The 25897-nt window shown below is 47.0% G+C and overlaps 1 protein-coding gene across 6 annotated transcripts in view; it reads right to left on the minus strand.

Annotated features, from left to right (window-relative positions):
* Positions 1-21632, minus strand: part of AMZ2 (archaelysin family metallopeptidase 2) — a 670313-nt gene extending 648681 nt beyond the window's left edge. The window contains exon 1 of one of the 6 annotated variants that reach the window (XM_078654298.1): positions 21514-21632. The gene's annotated coding sequence lies outside the window, so the exon portion shown is untranslated. Of the gene's footprint in view, positions 1-2155; positions 2388-21513 lie in introns of those variants that run through there. The other 5 variants (XM_078654302.1, XM_078654303.1, XM_078654299.1 and 2 more) reach the window with 5 other exon arrangements.
* Positions 21633-25897: the final 4265 nt, after the last annotated feature.

The raw sequence follows: 25897 nt of genomic DNA on the forward strand, positions 1-25897 counted from the left end.
AATAGTGGGTAATAGTCTGTCTAATTCATGGGTACTCACAAAGTTTCTCTCAGGGGCTAAATTTACAGTGTGGTTTGTGTCCGAGGGCCGCACAGGTGGGGGCGGGGCTAGGGCAACAACAAAAACTGTGACCATGAGGTTGAACACAGGTCCCTGCAGCGGATGCCTTTGCCCACTGAGCTACCAGACCCGGCATACACACATCTCTCTCTCTCTCTGTCTTCCTCCCTCCATCCACCTCTCTATCTCTCTCTGCCTCCCTCTCTCTGCCTCCCTCTCTCTGCCTCCCTCTCTCTGCCTCCCTCTCTCTGCCTCCCTCTCTGTCTCCCTCTCTGTCTCCCTCTCTCTCTCTCCCTCACTCTGACTGACTCCCTCACTCCCTCTCCCTAACTCTGACTGTCTCACTCCCTCTCTCTCTGTCTCCCTCTCACTCCTTCCCTCTCCCTCTCACTCCTTACCTCTCCCTCCCTCTCATCCTCACTCCCCTCACCCTCACTCCCCTTCTCTCACCCTCACTCCCCTTCCTTCCCTCTCTCCCTCTCTCTCCTTCCCTCACTCCCCTTCCCTCACTCCCTAATTCCCCTTCCCTCACTCCCCTTCCCTCATTCCCCTTCCCTCATTCCCCTTCCCTCATTCCCCTTCCCTCACTCTCTCCCTCACCCACCCCCTCACTCCCCTTCCCTCACTCTCTCCCTCACCCACCCCCTCCCTCACTCCCTTCTCTCACTCTCCTTCCCTCACTCCCTTTCCCTAACTCGCCTTCCTTAATTCCCTCACTCCCTCTACTTCCCTCACTCCCTTTCCTTCAGTCCCTCCTTCACTCCCCTCCGCTCACTCCCTTCCCTCACTCCCCTTCCCTCATTCCCTCACTCCCCTTCCCTCACTTCCCTTCCCTCACTCCGTCTCCCTCACTCCGTCTCCCTCTGTCACCCTCCTCCTTCTGTTGGCCCCTCCCTCTGTCACCCTCCTCCCTCTGTGGCTCCTCCTCCCTCTGTCTGTTTCCCTCTCTCTGTCTGTCTCCCTCTCTCTGTCTGTCTCCCTCCCTCGGTTTGTCTCCTTCCCTCGGTCTGTCTCCTTCCCTCGGTCTGCCTCCCTCCCTCGGTCTGCCTCCCTCCCTCGGTCTGCCTCCCTCCCTCGGTCTGTCTCCCTCCCTCGGTCTGTCTCCCTCCCTCGGTCTGTCTCCCTTGCTCTGCCTCCATTTCTCGGTCTCCCTTTCCTTCCCTCCCTCCCCGTCTCCCTCACTTTCCCTCCCTCCCTCTCCCTCTGTCTCCCTCCCTCTACCTCCCCCTGTCATCCTCTGTCATATCACCCTGCCTGTGGCTTTGCCCGGGCTGAGACAGCTTCCCCGGCGCGCACCCACAGCCGCACCTGAGCACTCCACAGGTCTTTAAAAGACCATTTGTATGTTAATGGGGCTTTGCTGTATTTCACCTCCTCTTAGTGCCCCTGCAGCTCCACTCTGACGATCGCTGGAATGAATCGCCCGGCACCAACAGAGCAGCAGAGTCTCTCAGAGTGTCTCTGCTGCAACCGGCAGTGTTTGCAGACACTCTTTAAAAATGATTTTTTTTAAAACGGGTATGATGTCTCAAGGTCCGCAGGCAGCCACGGAAGGCTGGCCGGGCCGCTGGCGGCTCGCGGGTGGTACTATGAGTACCCGTGGTCTAATTAGTAGTGATGAAGATTGAAGCAAGGGAGGAACATCACATATTTTACCTGAAAGCTGTTCATTTGAGCACACAAGACAATCGGCAGAGGGGCAGCTTAAACAGAATCTTTCTCTCATACCAAAATCTTTCTCTTTCTCCAGAGATATTTTGGGAAATATGCCAGAGATTTACAGACCTCTTTCTAGATCTGTTTGCTTCATCAGATCTTCCAAGATTGTGTTTTTGATTTTCTACACCAGGAATCTTGTAGAGTAAATGCCTTGTTTACACACTGGCCACTTCTACGTTATGCCTTTTCTCCTACTCCACAACTTCTCCTAAGAGTTCAGGAAGGAGCAGCAGGGGCGATAGTGGCTTCAATTTTGGCCTCACAGAACTTGGTTCCCTCTGCTGCAACCAATGAATCTGTTTTCTGTTTGGAAAAATCCACACTTTACATTTCAATCAATCAATCAATCAGAGCATTTATATAGCGCACTACTCACCCGGAGGGTCTCAAGGCGCTAGGGGAGGGGGGTCCGCTACTGCTCGAACAGCCAGGTCTTGAGCTGCTTCCTGAAGGCGAGGTGGTCCTGGGTCAGGCGGAGGTGGGTCGGGAGGGAGTTCCAGGTCTTGGCGGCGAGGTAGGAGAAGGACCTTCCCCCAGTGGTGGCTCTTCGGATGCGGGGGACGGCTGCGAGGGCGTGGCTGGTCGATCGAAGCTGGCGTTTGGGAGCGTAGAAGTTGAGGCGGCTGTTGAGGTATCCTGGGCCTTGGTTGTGTAGGGCTTTGTGTGCGTGGACGAGGCGGCGGAAGGTGATTCTCTTGTTGACCGGGAGCCAGTGCAGGTCTCTCAGGTGTCCGGAGATGTGGTCGCGACGGGGGATGTCCAGGATGAGACGAGCTGAGGCGTTCTGGATCCGCTGGAGTCTCTTCTGGAGTTTGGTGGTGGTTCCGGCGTAGAGGGAGTTGCCGTAGTCCAGATGGCTGGTGACGAGGGCCTGGGTGACCGTCTTCCTGGTCTCGGTGGGGATCCACCGGAAGATCTTACGTAGCATGCGCAGGATGTTGAAGCACGACGAGGAGACGGCGTTGACTTGTCTGTTCATGGAGAGGGAGGAGTCCAGGATGAAGCCCAGGTTGCGTGCGTGGTCCGTTGGCTTGGGGGTGGTGCCCAGGGCGGGGGGCCACCAGGAGTCGTCCCACGCGGAGGGAGCGGATCCCAGGATGAGGACCTCCGTCTTGTCCGAGTTCAGTTTCAGGCGGCTCTTCTTCATCCATTCGGTTCATCCATTTCCTCTACAAGCACGAGGATGTCTTTCTATCCAATGCCTATCTCTATCACTTTTGCAGGTTGAAAAGATTGGGTTGCAAAATAGGGGCATACTATTCCAATTTTTTCTTAGGCCATTCAAAGATCTCGTAAAGACTGGGAAAACTTTTACAACTGGAGTACTATAAAATATTGTTCTCCTATTGTTGGAAATGGCCCTTTTTGCAGGGTCATCCCTAAACTTTTTGCCTTCCTCTTGTATTTTTTCTGACCTGTTGTTGTTAGTTTTATGACTTTGGGCACTTTACCAATGCCGATCAGTGCTAAAGTACATATGCTCTCCCTTGGTAAATATGACTGTGAATTGGTATATCCCTGATTGGCTTATTTGGTTTACCTGTTAGTCCCTAGTAGTGTGGCCTGTGTGTGCCCAGGGCTGGTAACCCAAATGCTGCTGGTGGGCCTGCAGCGCTGGTTTGCGCCACCCACAGAAGCAGCTTGTAAAGTGTACCTCAGACCTGCCACTGCGGTGTCTGTGTGCAGTCCAGAACTGCCATCTTGGCTGTGAAGTGTCCACACTTCCCAGCCCCTGAACCTTCCCTTGATTATCAGTCACCCCTATGGTAGGGTGCATTGTGTGTGTAAGGTAGGACCTGGCTTGATATGTGTAGCATGTCTTGGTAGTGAATTACACCCAATTTCGTTTTTCATTACTGCAAGGCTACCTGATCTCCATAGGCTAGAATGGGCAGTTTGATTATTACATCTTATAATCCTAACTGACCCAAGGAACATGGTAGAAGAACGAATTTAGTATGCCTGAACTCAGCATGATAAAATACATCTTTTAGTGAAGTTGGTTTTAACATTCTGTGTTTGAAAATACCACTTTTAGAAAGTAGGTATTTTCTTGCCTAAGCTTTCCAGTGTGCTCTGCTGTTATGTGTATTCGCTGTCTGGGTTTAGAGGGGCAAGGCAGGCTGAGTCAGACCTGGGTTGAATGGAGAGATCTGCATTGAAGTATTGGGGAGCGGTGGTTTCCTGACCTGAATAAGGCTGTGCCTGGCAAGGTGAATGCTGGCTCCACCTCCTACTATGTGTCTGATGGCAGACCCCCTCTTTCTAAAAGGAAGGATGCAGCCTGGTAAACAAAGTGCTCCAGAACTGGGCAGAACTGGTTTTGGTTGAGTTCAGTGACTAGTGACTTTTAGAACAAAGACTTTTGGGGTATAAATATCTGTGCTCAAACCCCTACAATTTGTGTTGCTCCTGGATGTCAAGAAGAACCTCTGTCCGTATAACTGAAGGAATCTGCAGGAGAGGACTGTCCTTGTGCTGTTTCTTGAATTGGCCTGCAGTAGTTTTCCCTGGACTTGGAAGAAGAGGGAAAAGGACTTTGAGATAACTTTTATTTCAACTTGCTAAAGCAATCACCCAAGGCCTAGAAGAGAGCTAGCCTCCTGCTGGAGTCTCAGGCACATCTGACTCCACCACCAGCCTCCTGATTCCTTCCAGCGAGGATTTCTATCTGCAGGTGAGGCTCCTGTGAGTTCCAGGGCCTCTAGTTCTACTACAGAGAAGAGAGTGCTGAAATCGTCGCTAACGCCCGTTTGAGAGCCGCCGCAGCTGAAGAGCGTAAGGAAAATCACTGTGCTGCTGGCGCCGAGCGCTCGCAAACCAAAAATCATCGCAGCGCACGCTTGCAGGCCACAAAGTGCTCGCTAACACCCAAAGATCATCGCATTGCAGGTTTGCGGGCTGTCGAGTGCTCACTAACCTTGGATCCTCGCATCGAGATTATCGCATCACGACATCGCATTGCGGGCGCCGTGCGGCCGCCATTTTCATCGCATCCCAACCGGAGCGTCGCTCCCTCGCGGAGCGCCATTTCTTCTCATCGCCACAGGGTCGCACAAGCAACAGGCTCGGTGCATCATCCTCCCTTGCGGCAAGGATTCAACGCATCGCTGGCCTTGCGAGAATAAGTTTGTCGCTGTGTCCCGCACGCATCTGAAGATCGGCGCATCATCCTCCCTTGCGGCAAGGATTCAACGCATCACCGGCCTCACGTGAGGAAAATCAGTGCTACAGCACGTTTACAACATTTTGGTTGTTTTGCAAAATCCAGATACTTTGTAAGAAAAAGGGTCGCATAGACCACTGCTTTGAACTGAACTCCTTTTTGCACACTTTGAACTATTTTTACAGCATTTCAAGAGTAAACCTATTTTATAGTATTGTGGCTTTTTATCGTTATTGGTCTTGTGTTAAGTTTAGATATAAAGATACTTATTTTTTATAACTACTTGTGTGGTGTCCCTTTGCAGTGTTCTTCACTGTGTTACTGTGTATGATCATAAATGCTTCACACACTGCCTCTGAGATAAGCCTAGCTGCTTGTGCTACTTTACCACAGGGTGGTGCAGGGGTTATCAAAGGGTGTAGCCCCCTTACTCTGGCTCAAGAAGAAGGGTCCCTACTTGGACAGTGGCCAGCCATTGCCAACTAGAGACCCCTATTTCTAACACCTATCAACTGTAACGTTTTGGGGATTTCATAAGAAGCTAGCAGTGGCAAAACTTAAGGCTCTGTGGGTAGCAATTAGAGCTTTTGGTGAGTCTTCGGGAGGGGGGGGCTAGAAGGTGAGGCGATTCTATGTTTTAGAATGCTGAAAGTTTTTTCTACGTCCAGACTTTTACTGCAACCCACTGTCCCTCCTTGGGATTTGTTCCAGGTTTAAGGATCTCTCTAAGGGTACCTTTTTGAGCCTCTTAATTATCTTGAGTTGGAATGTGTGACCATGAAAGTGGCCTTTTTGGTAGCAATTACTTCTGCTATAGGGATTGGGGAGCGTGGTGCCCTCTTATGTAAATCTTCTTTTTCGACAACTTTAGAGAATGGTATAATGTTGCAACAAACCCTAAATTCACACCCAAGGTGGTATTAATGGCCGACAGACATCAAGAGATTATGTTTCCTATGGTTGTAGCCTTCTCCTTCCCGTGAAGAGAGCCTGGTGCATATATTGGATGTTAAGGGAGCAATTTATGTTTACATGGAGTATTATGGACATTTTAGTTTAACTCAATCATTTTATTACATTTGGGGGTACAGGGCAAGGCCAGAAAGTGTTGAATATTTCTATTAGCTCATGGATTTATCTGTTGTTTCAGTGGCATAGATTTTACCGGTCATCCCTATGCCGAAGGTTTGTGAAGGATCTACCAGAGGTGTTGCTGCTTCTTCGGCTGAGATTCAAGGGGTTGCTTTATTACACATTTATAGAGAGACTGCTTGGGGCTTCAACTCATACCTTTATGAAACGTTATCATTGTTATGAGTTGGGGTTGAAGGGTTGTTATTTTGGATAAAGTGTTTTGAGTTCTGTTGTCCTAAATTTCAGTGATACAGAAATATTATTCTCCATTAATAAAGTTTCAGTCCAGAAGTATTAGTCACCGTGTATATTATGACTGCATCAAACACACAAAAGGAAAGTCCATGGGTCGCACACTACTCCACCCACCAGCGGGTATACCCCAGGAGCATCACGGTAAATGCAGTTCTTCAAAGCGTGTGCGCTTTTCGTAGAATTCGAAGTGTATAAGCAAAGTTGCAGCACCAACTCTGGACACCGGTGTTTCAGGATTATTTTCCTTCATCAGCAGAGTATAGGTAGTTTTCAGGGGTTTGCTGTGCAGGCCGCCAAATATTATCAGGTCTGGTACCTCTCACGGCGCGTAGGTGCATTATCCGAGCTCGTCAGCCCAATGGCCCGAGGGAGCCATATTTAAATGAAAGTCCATGGGTCGCACACTACTCCACCCACCAGCGGGTATACCCCAGGAGCATCACGGTAAATGCAGTTCTTCAAAGCGTGTGCGCTTTTCGTAGAATTCGAAGTGTATAAGCAAAGTTGCAGCACCAACTCTGGACACCGGTGTTTCAGGATTATTTTCCTTCATCAGCAGAGTATAGGTAGTTTTCAGGTGTTTGCTGTGCAGGCTGCCAAATATTATCAGGTCTGGTACCTCTCACGGCACGTAGGTGCGTTATCCGAGCTCGTCAGCCCAATGACCCGAGGGAGCCATATTTAAATGAAAGTCCATGGGTCGCACACTACTCCACCCACCAGCGGGTATACCCCAGGAGCATCACGGTAAATGCAGTTCTTCAAAGCGTGTGCGCTTTTCGTAGAATTCGAAGTGTATAAGCAAAGTTGCAGCACCAACTCTGGACACCGGTGTTTCAGGATTATTTTCCTTCATAAGCAGAGTATAGGTAGTTTTCAGGGGTTTGCTGTGCAGGTGTTGGGAGGGATGCTTGCAATAAGTCTAACCACTAGAAATCGCTTGGGGTAGCATTCCAACCCATAGTTATTTTGCCCGTCATGCCACCTGAGGTTGGACCCAGCCAATCCTTGCGGAACTCTGCATATGTGGTTGTGGTTATCAAAGGTGTACGGTGCCAGGCTGACTGACTGTGTCCTTGCAGGTCAGGAAGGAGCAGAGCCATTGGAGTGCGTTTCCTTGGCGTCTGATGTTGTGTAGCAGTTGGATGAGTATGGGGTGGGAGACAATATCAAATACTGTTGGGAGGTCAAGTAGGATGAGGGTCACTGTGTCTCCTCTGTCCAATCATGCAGATGTCATCCGTGGCAGCAATGAGGGCAGTTTCCGTTCTATGGCTGATCTGAAACCAGACTGAGTGGTGTCAAGGAGTTAGTGGTAGCAGAGGTATTCGGTGAGACAGATGTTTTTTTTTCAATGTTTTATTGGTTTTGCTCTTCAGTAGCACCATTACATACAAGGATAATGTGATTTAACGATTACACATACATTGCAGCTTAAATCATAGTATGGTTCAGTCCCAACAGGGGTCAGCAGTGGTAATGGCAATAGGCAGTCAAGAGCAAACTGGGGAAATAAAAAGAGAAACATAAAATGACAGAAAGTGCTTGGCCTTACTGTGCTATTACACGTGTCCCAGGGTAGTGCCGGAGTGTCACTCTCCCTACCAGACATTATCCCTCCCAAATACCCTCCTGCATGTGGCCACAAGTCATCGCCTTGAAAGCCCAGCTTGGGCAATGACATCCGTGCGCCTTCTACGCACACTAATAGGTGTCTTGGTGTCATGTTGTGGGATCATGGACGGTTTCAATGAGGTCTATGGAATGTTTGTGAAGCCCCCTATGTTTTTCAACTTGAAGGGTGTTGCCTTCAGTTTTAGCCCACCTGCCAACCTCATCCTTCCAAGGACAGTAAGGGGTCCAACTACAGATTTCCAGAGTGTTGCTATGGCCCGGTGCACCAGCACCAGGCCCAAGTTGGTAAACCTGACCTGTCCCGCCCTGGAATGGAGACGTGGATACCGGCCCAGCAGGCAGGCCTCTATAGTTAAAGCAGGAGGTGTCCCCTCCACTCTCCCCAACTCTGTCACAACCACTCTCTAGAACCATGCCACCAATGGGCATGTCCAAGTCATACGTAAGAAATCTGGGTCCAATGTGTGGAATAGGGGGCACGCGTCTGACATCATGAAGATAGTATTCAACCTGTAGGCTAAGTGATGTGCAAGTAATTGAATTGCGTGTAGTGGAATCTAATGTTTCCAGAGATCTTATGTGAATGGGCCTGCATCTGTTACCACTCCTTGTCCCACAGCTCCCTGACCATCACACCCTACCAATATGTCCTCTGCTTCATCAGGGTGGCGGCGGCGTATATCTCCTGCAGCAACTTGTACAACTAAGATACAAGTTTGCAGCGGCCTCCGAATGTCAGCAGCACCTGTAAAACCTTATGGGTCTTTGGTTCTGTGTGCCTGCCGCCACATAGAACCTCCAGAGAGCGCGCCCGTGGTCCATAGTTCAGAAACTGCGATTCCAGAACCCCATCCTCCTCAGACAGAGAGTTTAATTCTCGCAATCATTCCTCAGTGCAACAGTCGCTCCCTGTGGTAAGCCCCACATCTGTCCATTTTTGCATCTTATCGGCTGTGAAATACCCTCCCTGAGCTATCGGGAGGCCCATCATGGAGATCACGGGGGTATACGGCCGGCATGTTGCTGTCCTTCGCAGCGTCCTTCACCAGCATCGAAGGACTATGGATACCAGCATGGTAGGCTTAGGTTTTTGCAGCCTGAGGATCAGTAGCATAGCAATGAGTGCTCCCTCCCATTGTCTGTCACTCATCTGTCCCGGTTCGTCTAAGTGGCAGCCATCTAGTCATCGTGCTATCCACTGCACCTGGGCGGGGAGATGCTATAAATCAAAGTTCTGGGCACCAAGGCCTCCCAACTAAGTAGGTCGCCGAAGGGTGGTTAGCAGCACGTTATGCCTGCCCCAGTCCCATATCAGAACCCTGAGTAGTGTGTTCGCAACCGTAAACCAAGATTGTGCGATCCATATGAGGAAATTTGCAAAGTGATAAAGCGTACGAGGAAGCACCCCCATCTTAGACAAGTCGTTCCTTGCCATGATCAGCACTTTCACAGTACGCCAGAACTCTATGCTGGCCCAGAGGATTTGCAGCACACTTCCCAGGTTAACCTCCCAAACTTCTGCCTCTATGTGGTAAACCTGCACAGTACCTCTGGCAGGGCAACTCAGGAGTGCGGCGCTAGTGGGAAAGCGAAGGATTTGGACCAGTTCGTATAAAGACCGGAAACACTGCTCGGGTGTCCAAGAGTTTCAAACACCAGCGTATGTCGGTTTCTGCCGTCTGTAAATATAGAAACATGTCATCAACATAAAGCGATATGCAGTGCTTCCATTGTGCAACCGTAGCCCCCGGTCCCATCCCTCCGTCTGGACTATACGTGCAAACTGCTCCGGTCCAGCGCAAACAGCATAGGGGTAAGACGACAATCATGTCTTGTTTTCCGAACGGTCCAGAGATACAGCCATTAGTCAGGACTGTAGCCCGCGCCTCCGTGTTTGAGCGACACCCATTTTTACCCCCCTGCTCCCTGGGCCATCCACCACAGTACTGACAGCAAATATCTCCAGTGAAGGGAGTCAAAGACTTTTTGTAAGTTGATAAACAACACCACAGAGGTTGGGTGGGTCCCTGGATCCAACTCGTCAGTTATTTGAAATAACCGTCTGATATTTATTTAGGTATTCCTTATGGGAATTCACCCATTTTGGCCTTGGTGAATGAGGGTCTGTAGGTAGGGCTCAAGGCGGCCAGTTACGACTGTACTAGGAATTTTATAGTCCAGTTTCAACATGGACAGGGTTCTAGAAGAGGAAACATCCAGCAACTTTTCACCTGGTTTGAGTAAATCCAGATCAATGATCTTGAGCCCTTGCCCCGCCCACGAGCACTTATATGCTACCGTGTGAGTGTGCTCCAGGGCAAAGAATTTGGAGAGTCCAGCGGGGCCACTTCACAAGAGAACCATGCCTCTAAATAGTAAACTATTTCAGACCCTTCGACTTCTTCAGGTAGGCCCACTATGCAGATATCTTTTCTCCAGCTATGGCCCTCCGCATCCTCAGCTCTCTTCTCCAGCAACTCCACCCTGCGTAGCAGTGTTTCCAATTGGTGCTGCAGCATGAGGATTGCAGGGTGTGTGAACTCCAGGACATTTTCATGGCAGTTGACCTTGTCAGATAGTTTTCTATGATTGTTTCTGAGTAAGCCAAGATCGACTGACACTTTATCTATCTTAGCCTCAAGCGTATCTGTGGTGGAGTTAACTGCTGCCAGAATGCGATCAAGCTTAGCATCCAAAAGAGTCTGTCTTGACTCCGACCCTGTGTCCCCCACTGATGTTGCGTCGCCACAGAGTCATTCTCATGGGGGGTGGGACACCATGCCCTCAGTCAGGGCTACTCGTCCCAGCTCTGGTTTGGTGAGTACTGCCCATGTTTGGTGGCACTCAAAAATGCCTGACAAGAAAAAGAGGCTGCAGTGTAGATGAGCCTGCCCCATGCAGTCTGCCAACTCCCTAGAAGACGACAATGTTGAGTGCGTCAGAGGCTTTGTCTGGTCAACTCAGGGGGGAACCCCACAGATCTTGTCCCCTTCGCCATTCACCCCGCAGCAGATAAAGGGACCACATGGAATCCTAGCCTAGGCACCGCACAGAGTCCGCTGCTCATCACCGCCCCACAAGGGGCCCTTCACTGCAGCGAGGCATTAGACGCCAGCAGCTAGGTTAGTCTGCTCAGACAAGGTGAAGAGTTCCAAGTGAGCTCCCAGGGGCTCTACTCTGCTGCAGTCCCATGGCAGGTCAGGCAGTGCTTCCAGCGTCAAGCAGTCCTGTTGGTGGCTCATGCAGGCCCCCAGCATAGTGCATAGTTAAGTTGAGTCAGCCAGCTCCTCCGATGTTGTTCTCTGCACAGGCTGCAGGGCTCCTCTTCAAGGTCCACCTGTGCCCTGGACTAGGGTGCAGCCATCCAGGCCACGCAGCACTGACAACATGCACCACAGCCTGATACTGTACATCTCCCATGTCAGCAATACAGCAATTCGCCCATATCATTGCCCGCCAGTTACAGGGGTCAGCAGGAGGATGCTAGGGATCCCAGTAGGCAGGGTTCATTTGTATTATGGGCGTGGGCTTGGGAGATCACTAGAGTGCTGCTATCTTTACTCGCTGCGGACCATACCCCCCTTCAGTGAAGCATCTGTTGATTATTTTCTCTAAGACCCTAGCCAGGAATGGTAGTGGGGGGAATCAGCCTTTAGCTGGCGTATGTTAAGGGTCCTCAAAGGGTTTCATCAGCAATTGGAGGACAGTTTTGTCCTTCCAAGCATCTGGGAAGGTCACAGAAGAGTTGGAGGCATTTGAAATGGGTGCGAGCATGGAGCAGATTGGTTGCAGTCCTCAAAGTAGGCATGTTGGGGGCAGGGGTTTCGATGCGGCCCTGAGTAGATGGACTTCATGGTGGTGAGGGTTTCTTCTGGGTGATGATGGCCCATGTGATAATATTATTTCTTTAGATATGATCAGGAAGCGTTTATTGAGGTCTGTGGGGTCGGTTGAAGTTGCTATAAATGGCAGCAATTTTGTTGCTGAAGAATTGAGAGAGGTTGTTGCAGAGGTACTATAAGGGACTGATTTGAGTTGGATGTGGCCACTGTTGAGGTGAAACACTTCACAATGGCAAAGATGTTGTTACTTATGTGGTGCTGTTAGCAATGCGGTCCACCAGAGTGGCACATTTGGTCATCCACATCACAACATGGAAGCCTCACAGGGCTAATTTGAACAGGTTTCCCTTCTGTATTGTCCTGGCTCATTCGCTATTTGTACTCCCGTTTTTTTGCTGTGGGTTTTCATCAGTCTCAGTTTTCCCATATACTAACTGGCTTTGGGTCTAGATCTTGATGTGTTTGGGAGCAGTGGGCATGCAGTTGGTGTAGGAGGTTTTCCAATTGTTGAACTTCTTTTTTTTTAAAAATAGGTTTATTGATATTCAAATTAACTAAATACCCACAATACAGGGCTCGAAAATTCCACTCGACCGCTCGCATAGTCAAGCTAAATTTAACAAGGTCGAGCTGTTTTTAGGTCCTACTCGCCCTTTCTGGCGAGTAGGAAAACAAACCAACTTTTGTCCTCTATCTGTGAAAACTGAACAAATGTGACAAGATAAGATTTAAAGGCATTTCTATTGCTCACAAAGTTAATGAGCAATAAAGATGCCTTTAAATCTTGTTATCTTGTCACATTTGCTCCGCTTTTAGAGACGGAGGTCAAGTAGGTTGCAGTTAGGTCGAGGACATTTTTTAAGGTACTAGTTCTGCAGGACTAGTACCATTTTTTGGATTTTGAGAGCCCTGCAATACAACACAGCATCTTCGCCTCCATGACCATTGTCGCGTCGTACCCTTAATGCAAAACATATAAAGTCACATGTAGTTCGTCTCAGCATAATGTCCAAGTTTAACTCGTCGGCGTATCTTCCTTCTCAGACAGGGAGCCCCATATTTCCATCCCCCACCCTCCTCTGAGAGCAGGAAAAACAATGACAGACTACCTCAAAACATGGCCCATTTAGCCCGGCGCAGTGTCCCAACCACCTCAAATGTTCTCAAATTTCTTTTGGAACCCCAGTTTCAGACTTCATGCCCCAACAACCTATAGTGGTCCATACCCTGCACCCATTCTCGATACTGCTCTCAATTTTCTTTTCAATCATGAAAATGAAGCAGTATGCGTAAAATTGGTTAACTTTTTAAAGGAATTTATGTATATCTTTTAACTGTATATTTCCCAAGTGGGATTTAATTTCTGAATTGTTGACCTTATATCTAGATGTTTTATCTTCTCCTAATTTTGAAGGTATTTCGCACTATTGTGTTTTCTACACTAAAGGCTCTGTGTTCATCTAATTTTTAATTTGCAAATTTGCACATGAATCGGTTGCTTCCTATATGTCAGTTGCATATTTCCGGATATGTCCTGCTGTTAATTGTAAACTTTGATCCATGAAGGTGCTCTATGGTGTCCTGGCTGCTACCTATTTGTTACTTCCACAATTCATGATATGATCTGTGTTCTCATTGTCGGGTGGTTAATTTTTAATTTTATCCCCTGATACTGCTGTTTCCTCATGTTGGCTGCTAAATTCAAATTTTTTTTTTATACTGCTATATGGTGAAAAATGTTGTTCTTGGACCACCTTATCATTTTGTATTTTTATATGGCTTTATTGTATTTTATGTATTAATTGGTATGCATCGTTTTAAGTGGACCTCATTAGAGTTCCAAAACTTTAATAAAACTGAATTGAACAAGGGATCTCGGAGTGCCATTTCCTAGCAATGCAAAACCAAACGGGATGATGGACGGAGTGTTGAACATTGGAAGCACTCACCCCCAGTCAACTGATCTGGGTTTGTTCCCATGAGGCACAGGGTCAAGGCTGATTTGCATATGGCCATGTCTGAACTGGGTTGGTGTGATGAGCAAAAAAACGATGGATTTAGGCCCACATCTCTGTACTGGGGTGAATGTATGACATTGTTCTGCATTCTGTCTATCAACTGTTGTTTTTTCATTTGTCACCCCGAGTGGGACGGGTATGCTCAGACGTGAGTCCCGTGCTCTCCACACCACTTGAGTCAAGCAATCCTGGCTGAAGACGGCTGATAGCCAGAAACCGGTCCTAGGATGCTTGATTCCGATCCAGGGAAGACATGGCTTGGCAGTTCGGGCTGGACTGTTCCCATGAGGCACAGGGTCAAGGCTGATTTGCATATGGCCATGTCTTAACTGGTGTGATGAGCAAAAAAACGATGGATTAAGGCCCAGATCTCTGTACTGGGGTGAATGTATGACATTGTTCTGCATTCTGTCCATACTGTTGTGTTTACATTTCATAGCAATAGCACGCTTTGCAACCATACACCCTAGATTTACCAAAATGTTATGATATTAGGAGTGGTCCATCTGCCCCCATACATCCAGTACCGCAAGTGTAGGCTGAAGGTCCAATGGACACCTGTCGTTTCCTCCAACGTGCCCCTCACCACCTCCTAAAATAAAACAATCTTAGGGAAACTCCAGAGTGTATGGTAAAAAGCACCCTCCTGGACGCACTCCCCGAGGCAGCGGCATCCTCAACCCTACCTAGTCTATGGAGCAGAGTGCATGTGTAATATACGCTGTGTAAGATTTTGAAGTGAATCAAATGGAGGTATGCCTGGATAGCCACCTCCGCTGGGAATATCAGTGTCTCTTGCCATCTAGATCTGTGCTGTCCTGCGACCACCTATCCAGCATTCAAGTCAGGGGGTCTGTGTGTTACCCATCAGGGTCACATACGTTAAGCAGATTAGTCCCTTCCCAACTGGGCCATCCAACACTCATTTTAAAAGGGGGCATTCCTGCGTCACTTTGTCAGGAGACACATTATTTCTAAAACTCTGTCTGCAAATGGGAAAAGGGACCCACCCCACTAGATTTCCAGACATCCGCGAGGGTTGAAATACTAATATTGTCCCACTTTCAGAATCCAGTCAGAGTTATACACTAGCCGGAGCCTGGGCCCTTCCCACAACGGAGTTCTGGGTGTCAATCTGCTCCCCCCAGCCCATCTCCCTGGTCTGTTTCTTCAGGTACGCACCACTGAGTTTGTGGCGGATAGATGTAAGATGCGACCACCTATCCAGCATTCAAGTCAGGGGGTCTGTGTGTTACCCATCAGGGTCACATACGTTAAGGAGATTAGTCCCTTCCCAACTGGGCCATCCAACACTCATTTTAGAAGGGGGGCATTCCTGCGTCACTTTGTCCGGGGACACATTATTTCTAAAACTCTGTCTGCAAATGGGAAAAGGGACCCACCCCACTAGATTCCCAGACATCCGCGAGGGTTGAAATACTAATATTGTCCCACTTTCAGAATCCCGTCAGAGTTATACACTAGCCGGAGTTCTGGGTGTCAATCTGGTCCCCCAGCCCATCTCCCTGGTCTGTTTCTTCAGGTACGCACCACCGAGTTTGTGGCGGACAGATGTAATTTCTCGGTCTACCCCATAAAGAAAGTGTGAGTAGCTCCTATCCCCCACATGTCTAAGCGGAACACATAGTCATCCCATTCTGCATACGCCCACCAGTAGACGATGCATGTCTGTGCTGCCTCATAATACTTCCAAATGTTCAGGAAGGCTATACCCCCCTCGTATATAGATAGTTGGGGAACCCGCAGGGCCATCCCAGGTGGCCCGCCGGTTGTGTGTCGATTTAGATACCCGTACGTAGGTTTAGTGAATCATGTCTGGCTTTCGGGCTAGACACTCCACTGAGGCTGTGGTGGTGTCGGTCTTGGATAATCTGAGAGAGGGCCTAGACTCTGACCAACCACAGGCGCTGATCCTCCTGGACCTGTCCGCCACCTTTGACACGGTGGATCATTCCATTCTTCTTTCCCGTGTCAGGGCGGCGGGTATCGGGGGGACAGCCCTTGTCTGGCTCTCCTCTTTTTTGAGAGACCGCACCCAGGCGGTTCAGTTGGGAGATTTCTCCTCTACCTCTCTTCCGATCTCATGTGGGGTCCCCCAGGGTTCTTCTCTTTCCCCTCTTCTGTTTAATTTATATATCGCCCCCTTGATTTTTGCTCTTCAGAAGCTGGAGGTCACCGTCTATAATTATGCCGACAACCTCCAGCTCATCTTTAATCTTTCCTCTTCCTCTCACTCTGTCTCCAACTTTCACTCTGTGATGTCTTTCATCAGGGACTGGATGAATCATAATCATCTTAAACTCAACCCGGACAAGACTGAGCTAGTCTTGACGGGGGGTTCATCCAGCCCCTGGAATTCTTTGTTTTGGCCTCCTTCTTTAGGTTCCCCTCCCTCTCCTTCTTCCGTTAAAACTCTGGGCATTAAACTCAATGACCATCTCACTCTCCATTCTCAGATCGGGTCTGTTGTTTCCGCTTGTTTCCTAACTCTTCGTACCATTCGCACTGTTTCCCGTTTCTTTTCCTTTTCTGCACGTAAACTTATCTTGTCCGCTCTGGTCATCTCCCGTTTAGACTACGGGAATGCCCTATATAACGGCATCCCGGCTTATAGTCTACGGAGATTGCAATTGGTACAAAACCAGGCGGCCCGCTTAGTTTACTCTCTCCCCAGATTTCATCGTGTTACTCCTCTGTTCAAGGAACTCCATTGGCTCCCAGTTCGTGAGCGTGCATTATTCAAACTGGGATGCATGACTTTCTTGGCCCGTCTGGGTCTGGCTCCCGCCTTCATCTCCTCGGCGGTACAGCCCTACGTGCCCTGTAGAGAATTGCGCTCATCTTCCCTCTGCTTACTCACTGTACCACGTTTCAAGCGCAAGAAATGGGGTGGAGCCAAATTCTCTTACCTGGCCCCAGTGTTTTGGAACTCCCTTCCCATTCACCTCAAATCCTCCACCCAGTATCTTTCTTTTCGTAAGTTACTTAAAACCTTCCTCTTTTCCCAAGCTTTTCATCTGTAACTCCTCTCCCATTTCAGCTTAGCGGTCCTTTTTTTTGGTTTCCATCTATGCCTGTACTTATAAGCGCCAAGAAACCGCATGGTGTACGTCGCGCTATATAAATACTTTAAATTCAAATTTAAATTCAAATTCATGTCCTTATATAGGCACAATTCGCATTGCTCTTATTTAGCCATAGAATCCCAGTCCTTATTTAGGCATTGGCCATGCAATCCAAATACAGACATGGTCACCTACATCCGTCCATCCCACGTCACAACGAGTTCTTAGAAACCAGACCCTTAAGACATTGGGACATTCTCTGCTTGGATTACTGATTTCTCCAAGAACTCATTTATTATGCATGAACCACTATAGCCTAAGGTTCATTCATGACGTCTTCCTCTGCCCGACTTTACGTCAATGCTAGCATTCCTAAGTACACTCCAGGTATAGATATACCTTCACTTACTTTGACAAGTTTCGGCTACCTACCGGCTGCACGACTGCATACTTGCACGGCTTGGCTACGGCTCGCCACGGCAAGCTCGGAAGAAATTCGAGTCCCCGCCTGATGCACTGACCAGATGCTGTCCTCCCTGCTCACAGAGAATCCAGCTTCCAGTGTTCTGACTCCCTTCGCTGGGTGTTGGAGTTTGAGATCCGAAAAAAAGATTCCCACCTCTCTCATTCTAAGATATGGAGCTGACTAGAACCTAGAGGGACTCTTGGCATACTAACTATAGCATACCATACTATAGACAACAGCAACAACTTCTTACATCGTACTACACTTAGGTTAGGTACACTGGGGTAAAACTATTTAGAAGCACCAGATGAGTATCCACTTTTAGCCTGTGTTGTTTATGTATATGAATATAGGTCATAGCTAAAAGACAATGCTATTACAGTATTATTTCTTTTTAGTGCTCAGGCTGTACATTTTATATCTTGCATACTGTCTAACGATTGTAACAGCTCATAGCTCTTGCACGAGAAATAAGACTGTTCAATAAACCCTTTTATTGAAACGCCAGTCTATTCTTTCTGCGCAACTCTGCAGAAACTAAGCATGAACGATTGACTGAGTGTAACTGTTATATAGTGCTTATACGATTCTGTGACATGTTCCGATTCGAAGGGAAACAAAGTTGTCATGTTTATGCGGTTTAAAACTAATCCCTTCTTGTACATTCGAGAACTTCTCTAGTGAACTCTGAGTTAGCTGGCACACACAAGTAATTAAGTTTAATGTACTTGATAGGAGCATACTGACCTTAGTCCTATGCTAAAACTACAGTGTATATTATTCCAATGCACAGAGCCTATGAGGGAAATAGGAACTATACTACATGCCTGCTCACAGCACAGTCCATACCAGTGCCTCAATCCTCGCAAAGAAGGAACCAGGGAGCCGATAGGGCGTATTCTGGAGGACGTAGAGGAAGCAGGGGAGAGCCATCATCCTAAAAATAGCACCCCACCCAGGCACCGAAAGGGGCAGCAGCTGCCAATGCTCGATGTCCCAGTCGAATAGTGCTACTAAAGGAGCCAGGTTCTCAATGTACTGCGACTCCAGATCTCTAGTGATCCACATTCTCAAATATTCAAGTTTATGGAGGTGTGCTCTAAGCGTCAAGGGATTGTTCCCCATCTCAGTCACACCCACTGGAAATAGCAGAGACTTTTCCCAGTTTATGGCAAAGCTGGAGGCCTCTACAAAGACCCAGAAAACATCGAATTGTTTAAATTTGTGATGGCTTTGTGGTGGCTATTTTGGTTTTAGGGCGGGTAGTTGCTGAGGGTGGTGTTCCACTCTTTTTCAGTGATGCTTCTCCAGTTTAGGCAGGCTAGTCTGGATGTGGTGTGGGTGCGCATTGGACAAGAACAGGATGTTGAACTTGATGAGGGGTTGGTCTGTCCAGGAGACTGGTGTCGATTTGTCGACTCGGATGTTGTTGATGATGGAGAACATAGGGTCCAAGACATGTACGACGATCTGGGTAGGCCTCGTTACTTGTTGGGTGCGGCTGAGCCTTCCAAGGACTTCGATGAGTGCTTATGAGTTGGGAGTCGGTGTGGTCTTCCAGATGGGAGGTAAGGTCTCCGAGTAGGATGCACTTGCAAGCGACAAGAGTGAGTGGTGCGACTAAGTTTGTGATGGTGCTGGTAAAGTTAGTGATAATACATCTCTCTGAGGTGTCCCTCAAGGCTCTATCATCTCACCCATGCTTTTTCAACATCTACATGAAGTCATTACCAGCACTGATCAATCAATTTCACCTCACATGCTATAAGTATTCTGATGACACACAAATACTCAAACTGGAAAGCCTAAAATACATTGAAATCTCACAAATTGTCAGATGCCTCTGCGCCATTGATCAGTAGATGACATGGAGCCATCTCAAATTGAATGCTTCCAAAACGGAAATACACACATGTGGCAATTGGAAAAATTATGACCCACTCGCCGCCTGGCGTGACGATCTGGGAACACTGCCTAAGGTATGAAATAAGAAATATAATATATATATATATATAAATATAATATATATTTTATAAATATAAATATGAAGTAAGAAACCTCGGAATTACCATGGACTCCAAGCTACCAATGAATGCTCAAGTGGACAAACTTGCAAGATCCAGCTTCATTACTATAAAAACTCTGCAACACATTTTCCCCCAACTGGGATTTCCACACCAGGTCCAAGCTACTATCTCTCTTATTCTGTCAAAACTCGATGATGCAAATAGCCTCTAATAAGGATCATATGTAACAACTATGAAATGTCTACAATGGATTCAGAACTCTTCTGCCGGACTACTCTTACATATACAACCACAAACCCACATTTTCCCTGCCTTGACGGCCCTACATTGGTTACCGGTTGCTAGAAGACGCACATTCAAGCTGCTTTGCATTACCCACAAAGCAATACATGGAACAGGGCCGCTCTTCATCAGGTAAAAAATCACTGAATGCATTCAAAAAAGGAACCTCCGCTCTAGATTGGCACCTCACCTCAAAATGCCATCATAGAAGAAAAAACACTTAGGTGGCACATCCTTCTCTGTTCAAGCAGACAAACTATGGATCTTTTTACCCCCAGACATGAGATCCAATGATAACTACCTTATCTTCAGAAGATACTCAAGAGTTGGCTCTTCCCCATATAATCACCATACTCAAACATAAATATACAGCATATCCCTGTGTATATAAGCAGCTTTTTGGATTACATATGTGTACCTAAATATGTGTATTCCTTTGTATAAACTTGTTATAATAATCTTGATTATAAATATATCGATTTTTATTTGTTATGCTTAGCAAATGCATGTTACTTATGGTTATATTTTTCTTTGTTTGACATGCACATAGTTCACTGCATACAGTTTTATAATAACTGTTCATCTACAATTGCTACACTATTGGGGGAGATATATATATATATATATATACACACACAAATAAATTAGCTTAGAGTTCTTGAAGTACAGCAACACTTGAAAGTCTGCGTTCATTTAATACAACTTAAATCTAGGTATATCACTATATATATATATATATATATATATATATATATATATATATACACACACACACATGCCTTCCATGTAATTATGTATCTTTATATTTATTACTTTACTCCTAACTCAGCATCTCTAATGCAGTACCCTGTATCTCACCCCATACCTTTCAATATATCCTCTATCTCAACTCTGCTTCATCCCAAACCTCCATCTACTACGCTCTCCAATGCACTACCCTATTTTTCACCCTATACTTCTCTTAATATTTCCTCTACCCACTCTCTGTGACTACTATGATCCCCAAAACAACTCTTTCTATGCTCTTCCCCACTCTACCCTTACAATGATCACCAAAATAACCCTTTCTAGAACCTTCCTCTACCTAACCCCTTGTATCGTCTCAAACCTCTTTTACTATTCAGATCCCCCACACAGGCCTTTCTAAACCCTTCTTTCTTACTCTTGTCCCTCCCCCGACTCATCCCAAACCTCCTCTTGCTGTTATGATCACCAAATAAACTCTTTCTAGAGACCCTTGTCTCTGCTATACTTCCACTATCAGACTCACATGTCCACCGCTCAGATAAATTGTTTATTTCCCTATACCAATTCACAACTATTCTTGCTTGGGTCAGGAGTATTGTGCTACTAGTCGAAAAACACTTTGATGCCTCATCGGGGGTACCAAGCACTAATGAAATTCGAACCACTCCCTCTTCTATCCCTCCACTATCCTTTTCAACCCAAATAACAGACTCACATATCCACCGCTCCAATTAATTTCATATTTCCCTATACTACTTCACCACTAACCCTTTTTGAGCCCCAGAGTAGCGTGCTATTCGCTGCAAAGCGTTTTGACGCCTCGTCAGGGGTAGTAAGCACTATATAATTACAATGTGGCTGATAGAAAGCCTAAAGGCAATGTATACATCTGAACACAGTTACGCAATGCTATGGACTTATGTAACAACACGTATCTAGCCTGGCGTGAATATCGAAACATAGAGCAATAATGAAAAACCACTTGTGCACAAAGTGAGTGTTTTAACTTGGGCACAAAAAAACACACAATTCCGTGCAGTTGCCTACTTTGACACACGGTGACACTGAGCATCTACCTGGAAGTTCTCAATATAGTAGCGTTGTACGAAAATACTGAAGCTGAGGTACCTCACAGCTGATTCCCCACGACAGCAATCAGTTTGGTCCTAGGCGCAATCGCAACAAAAGAGGGACATCGGCTGAACTCATAATAAACAGGAAGTTCCAGGAAAAATGTTGTTATAAAAGGGGGGAAATGACTGGACGTAAAAGAATGAGTCATATAGTATAAATCAAAACCACGACGCTAGCCATGATTCTACTACACGAAGCGATCATAAATGACTCCTGTAAAACGCTACTTGTTATTTGTTTCGACGTGACCTTGGTATCAGAGAATGAAAATCACGTATGTTACAAGATGGCGGATACGTTCGGCCACTTTTGGGGGCGAGGCATGTGTTATCTCTAGAAAATAGTTAACATCGTATAGAAAGGGTAGAGAAGGAATATTGTCATTTTATATTTTACATTTAAAAAATATAAAGGAGCGTGGTATTTACGTCAATTAATGTGAAACAATATTTTAGAAAATCTCATATGTCGTTGCTTTGATAAAGAAAAAGCCGGTCCCTCCAGTCACATCTTTACAGCGGGGGTAGAAGCAAGCCATTTATAAATGGTGACCTCTTCTTTAAGTACTCTGTCGCTTCTAATCACTTACCAATGGTAATCTTAGGCGGGATAAACTGTAGCGGACATGTTGTAATAGAAACCTGAACAGATGTAAATTAAAGATCTTAGTCGCTGCTCTCAAGGTTATGTTTCTTTACCTTAATTGATTCGCTTCCCGCATCGATCAATTAGCATACTTATTTCATTAACAGGTGGCGCGTTCACTTGAATTTTTGTGAGGGCCATGATGAAAATACGATGCGCAAACAGCATTACATTGATATCTTTAAAACCGGCAAGACAGGGGTTATTTCTCTGTTTTCTCTATTCACAGTTAGCAGCTACTTTGCTTTTCGTCTCAGGGTCAAGGCAGCAAGCAAGTGGTAACACTGACTCTGCCACTGTTCCTGGCTTGTATAAAGTGTGTAGTTGGAGTCCTCTTTTTATTACGCTGTCTTATCCGGCAATGTAAGGGACTGCCACGACCAGAGAGATCATAGATATTAAAGACGGACGACATTACATTAAAATTGAATATATTAGGGATGAGAAATGGATTTCAATATTGTAGATTTTTAGTGCAGATCTTCCCTGATGTGGTTTTTTTTTTTTCATTCTAACTGGTCAGTCCCGAACAGGTATTCTAAAATAAGGCAGCTCTCAGACGTAACCTGACAGAGAGGAAGTGTGAAAGTCAATGACTTTATTCCACTTCTCTTCTCTTTCCTCGTTCCGTCTCCAAATATCAAGTTGCTCTACAACTCATGCAGTTGGAGGTTTGCATTGTAATATTTACCCACAAGGATAGCAAACTGTGCTCATGGTGTGTGGCTGGAAGGTTTGTTAAGTTTCGCCTACAGGTTTTTAAAATACATATTTTGGTCCTACCAAGAATTTGCAGTAGACCCACAGCCCGCTCATAGTTTACAATTGCTTCGCTTTTTTATGACTGCTATTTGCTTGCTTCTTCTTTGTTGCATTTCCTTGTACTATCTTATCCAGTGTGTGTCCTCTTCCCCCTACAGTGTATCCTCTTTACTATCATGTTGATGACTGCTTTGTATTCTTCCACTACACATTTTAGAGAACTACGTTTTTCGTTTTTAGTTATTCACTCCCTATCAAACAAGACCCATTCCTTCCTAATCTGTATTTTTACCTACGAAGTCCCTCTGGTCTCCATTACCTCTGGCACTGTTCAATGTGTATCTGCTCCAGTATGCAACAATTGTAAACCATACTCTGAGTACCAGTTGTACGCCATCAATACTCAACTTTACATCAAAGTCCGTGGTCTTGTCCCTTACAGTCTAGTTTCCTTGAGGTTAAGAAATAAAAATGTAACTATTTACAGGTAAATGGTTCAAAACAGAGCGTAAGCGCTGGTAGTAGGGTTCGGAGGTGCCCTAGAATAGTCATTCTGCAGTCCCAAAGGTGAATGAGCAATAAAAATGGCTGTAAATTTTGTTTTTATATTCTCACTTTTTCTGTGCCCAAAGACAAAGGTCAAATGTTAGACATTGTCTTCTGACAAATTGCTGCTTGTTTTTAGGTCTCGTGCTATTAATCGCGGAAGCGATAATAGGACGAGAGTATAGAGGCTCATCCAAGCTCTGAAACCATCGCGGATTACGTCGAGTGCATGTGCACGCGCTTTTTACCATTTGCTCCCCGAGCCGCCTGCCTCCGAGAGCTTCACTTCAAAGGCATCCAGTCCCCGCCCCCTGTCTTGCATTTCTCCTCCCCCGCCCCCTGCTTCACACTTTTCACGGCCGCCAGGCCGTGTCTCGCATTTCTCCTCCCTCCTCCCCACAGCAATGCCAAGAGCTTGTTTTAAAACCCTTCCCTAACCATGCAGCTCTACCATTGGCCACCAAACTAGTACTCTGCTTCTTGGTCCTGCCCTCCTTGTTACAGCTCGCCACTCCTGTATCTGTCCCCATTCTATAGCAAAACTCCCCACAAAAAAACTTTTCTCTTCCTCTTCCCAGACCGCTGATCGAGCCACGCAAACATTCCTCTCAACAAACCCTAGTTCCTTTTAGTAATTACCTCTTACCCCCGCACCTACGCCCCCACCCTCGCTCACATGTGCACTCCTATTTTAGTGAACTGTTTTTTCACCCTCTCTGTCGCTCCTACCCAGACCTTATACCACCTGTACCGTCTCACACCACCTAATGAACTTTGACTCACCCAGGCCTCTTGCTTCTAAGCCCCCGCCCCCTCCCATGCGGAGTGTCATTGCGCTCCAGCTGTTTAACGGCTAACAATGCTCCCACTCCCCTGCTACCATCTAGCGTGTGCTTTCAGGCCTTTAATTATATTACGGCCCCATTGTGCGCTGTTTGGATGAGCCCTGATGGGCTCAGCCCACTGTTTGCAAAGAGGAGCCCTTGAGATGCCGTGGGCCAGTGAATCCTAATCTGCTCTCACTGGGGACAGCTCGGGCCATGCTGGCCTGTTGCAAATACCCCACCCCTAGTGTTTCTAATCGTAACCCCCGAACCGTCAGTGTTTGCCAGCGGTTACTCGTATATCTTCATGGCCCCGAAATCCCACTTGCTGCCTAGCACCACCTCTTCCAGACCCCGACCCGCTCTTTTCAGAGGCGGCCCCATTTTCCTGTCTGTCCCACATTACCAGTGTACAATTTTCCCATTGCGACATTTCTATGCTTTGACGGGGCCAGGTTTATAGCAGCGTGGCCTCCGTAGCTGTGCGAGCTGTTTCCTCACCTTGATTTCATTGTGTTTCTGATTCACACAGCTACAGTTGTGTACCGGCTGTTCCGATAGCTCAGTGGTTGTGTCCTCTGAAATGGTTTGCAATGAAGCTGCAAGTACACATTCACAGCCTTTCTCTTGCCTACCTGCAGAGTTTGTGAACGGAACACGTGGCGCCATTCATCGCCCCCCCCACCCCTCCCCACCCCGGCACATGCTTGTGCTCTGAAATTCGCGCCAGACTCACTTGCTTCTTTTACAAAAAAAATGTACAATTGGAATTAGCATGTGCAGGAAAGGCAATGGGCAATGTGCTGGCTATTGAGCACGTTGCTGATAGAAAGCGCTACCCAGTAAGCGGTGGGCGGGTTGATTCCAATCCACAGCACTGGTAACAAGAGCCCCATTTTCTGTTTGCGGGAGTACCAGACCCTCTATCTCCATCGGCCGGCTGTTTGCCTGCATGTTTGTAGCAACGTTTTCACAGTGTGTCTTTGTCTGTCTTGTCAAGGGGGCAGCAGAGAGAGAAACCGAAAGGCACCTCCATGGCGGCGTAAAGCTGCCCCCCTCCCCAGTGGCATATTGTATTGCAGTCCCATGGCCAAGCCAACAACTAGACGATACACATGGTAACTCAGAGCGCAGTCACAAAGAGAGAGACGCTCAGCGGCTACAGGTTTAAGCAGCCTTCCCGAATATCTTTCCAACCCGGAAGTGACCGTGCTGATGGAGCTGGGGATGACCCAGTCCAGACTCATGTCGTTCCAAGCTTTCTCTGCACGCTAAAGTAGGGTGGAGAGAGGTGGGGGAAGGTGCTTTCATGAGGAAATAACACAAAAGACTATAATTGCGAGGGGGTCAGAATTTTGAGTTGTGCTGAGTTTACCGCACCTGGTAATTACCAGGTGCAATAAACTCCTCACCCATCGCTACATTTCAGCTAGTTAAACCTCTTGCAATTTGAAAGGGAGAAAATATTACAATATTTACTGTGACTTGGATATTTTGCTGCAGTCATTCCCCCAGAAACACAGAATAGGTGCAGATTGTAAAACCCGAT

The sequence above is a fragment of the Lissotriton helveticus genome, chromosome 7 (genome assembly GCF_964261635.1).
Source record: "Lissotriton helveticus chromosome 7, aLisHel1.1, whole genome shotgun sequence".
Classification (NCBI taxonomy): Eukaryota; Metazoa; Chordata; class Amphibia; order Caudata; family Salamandridae; genus Lissotriton; species Lissotriton helveticus.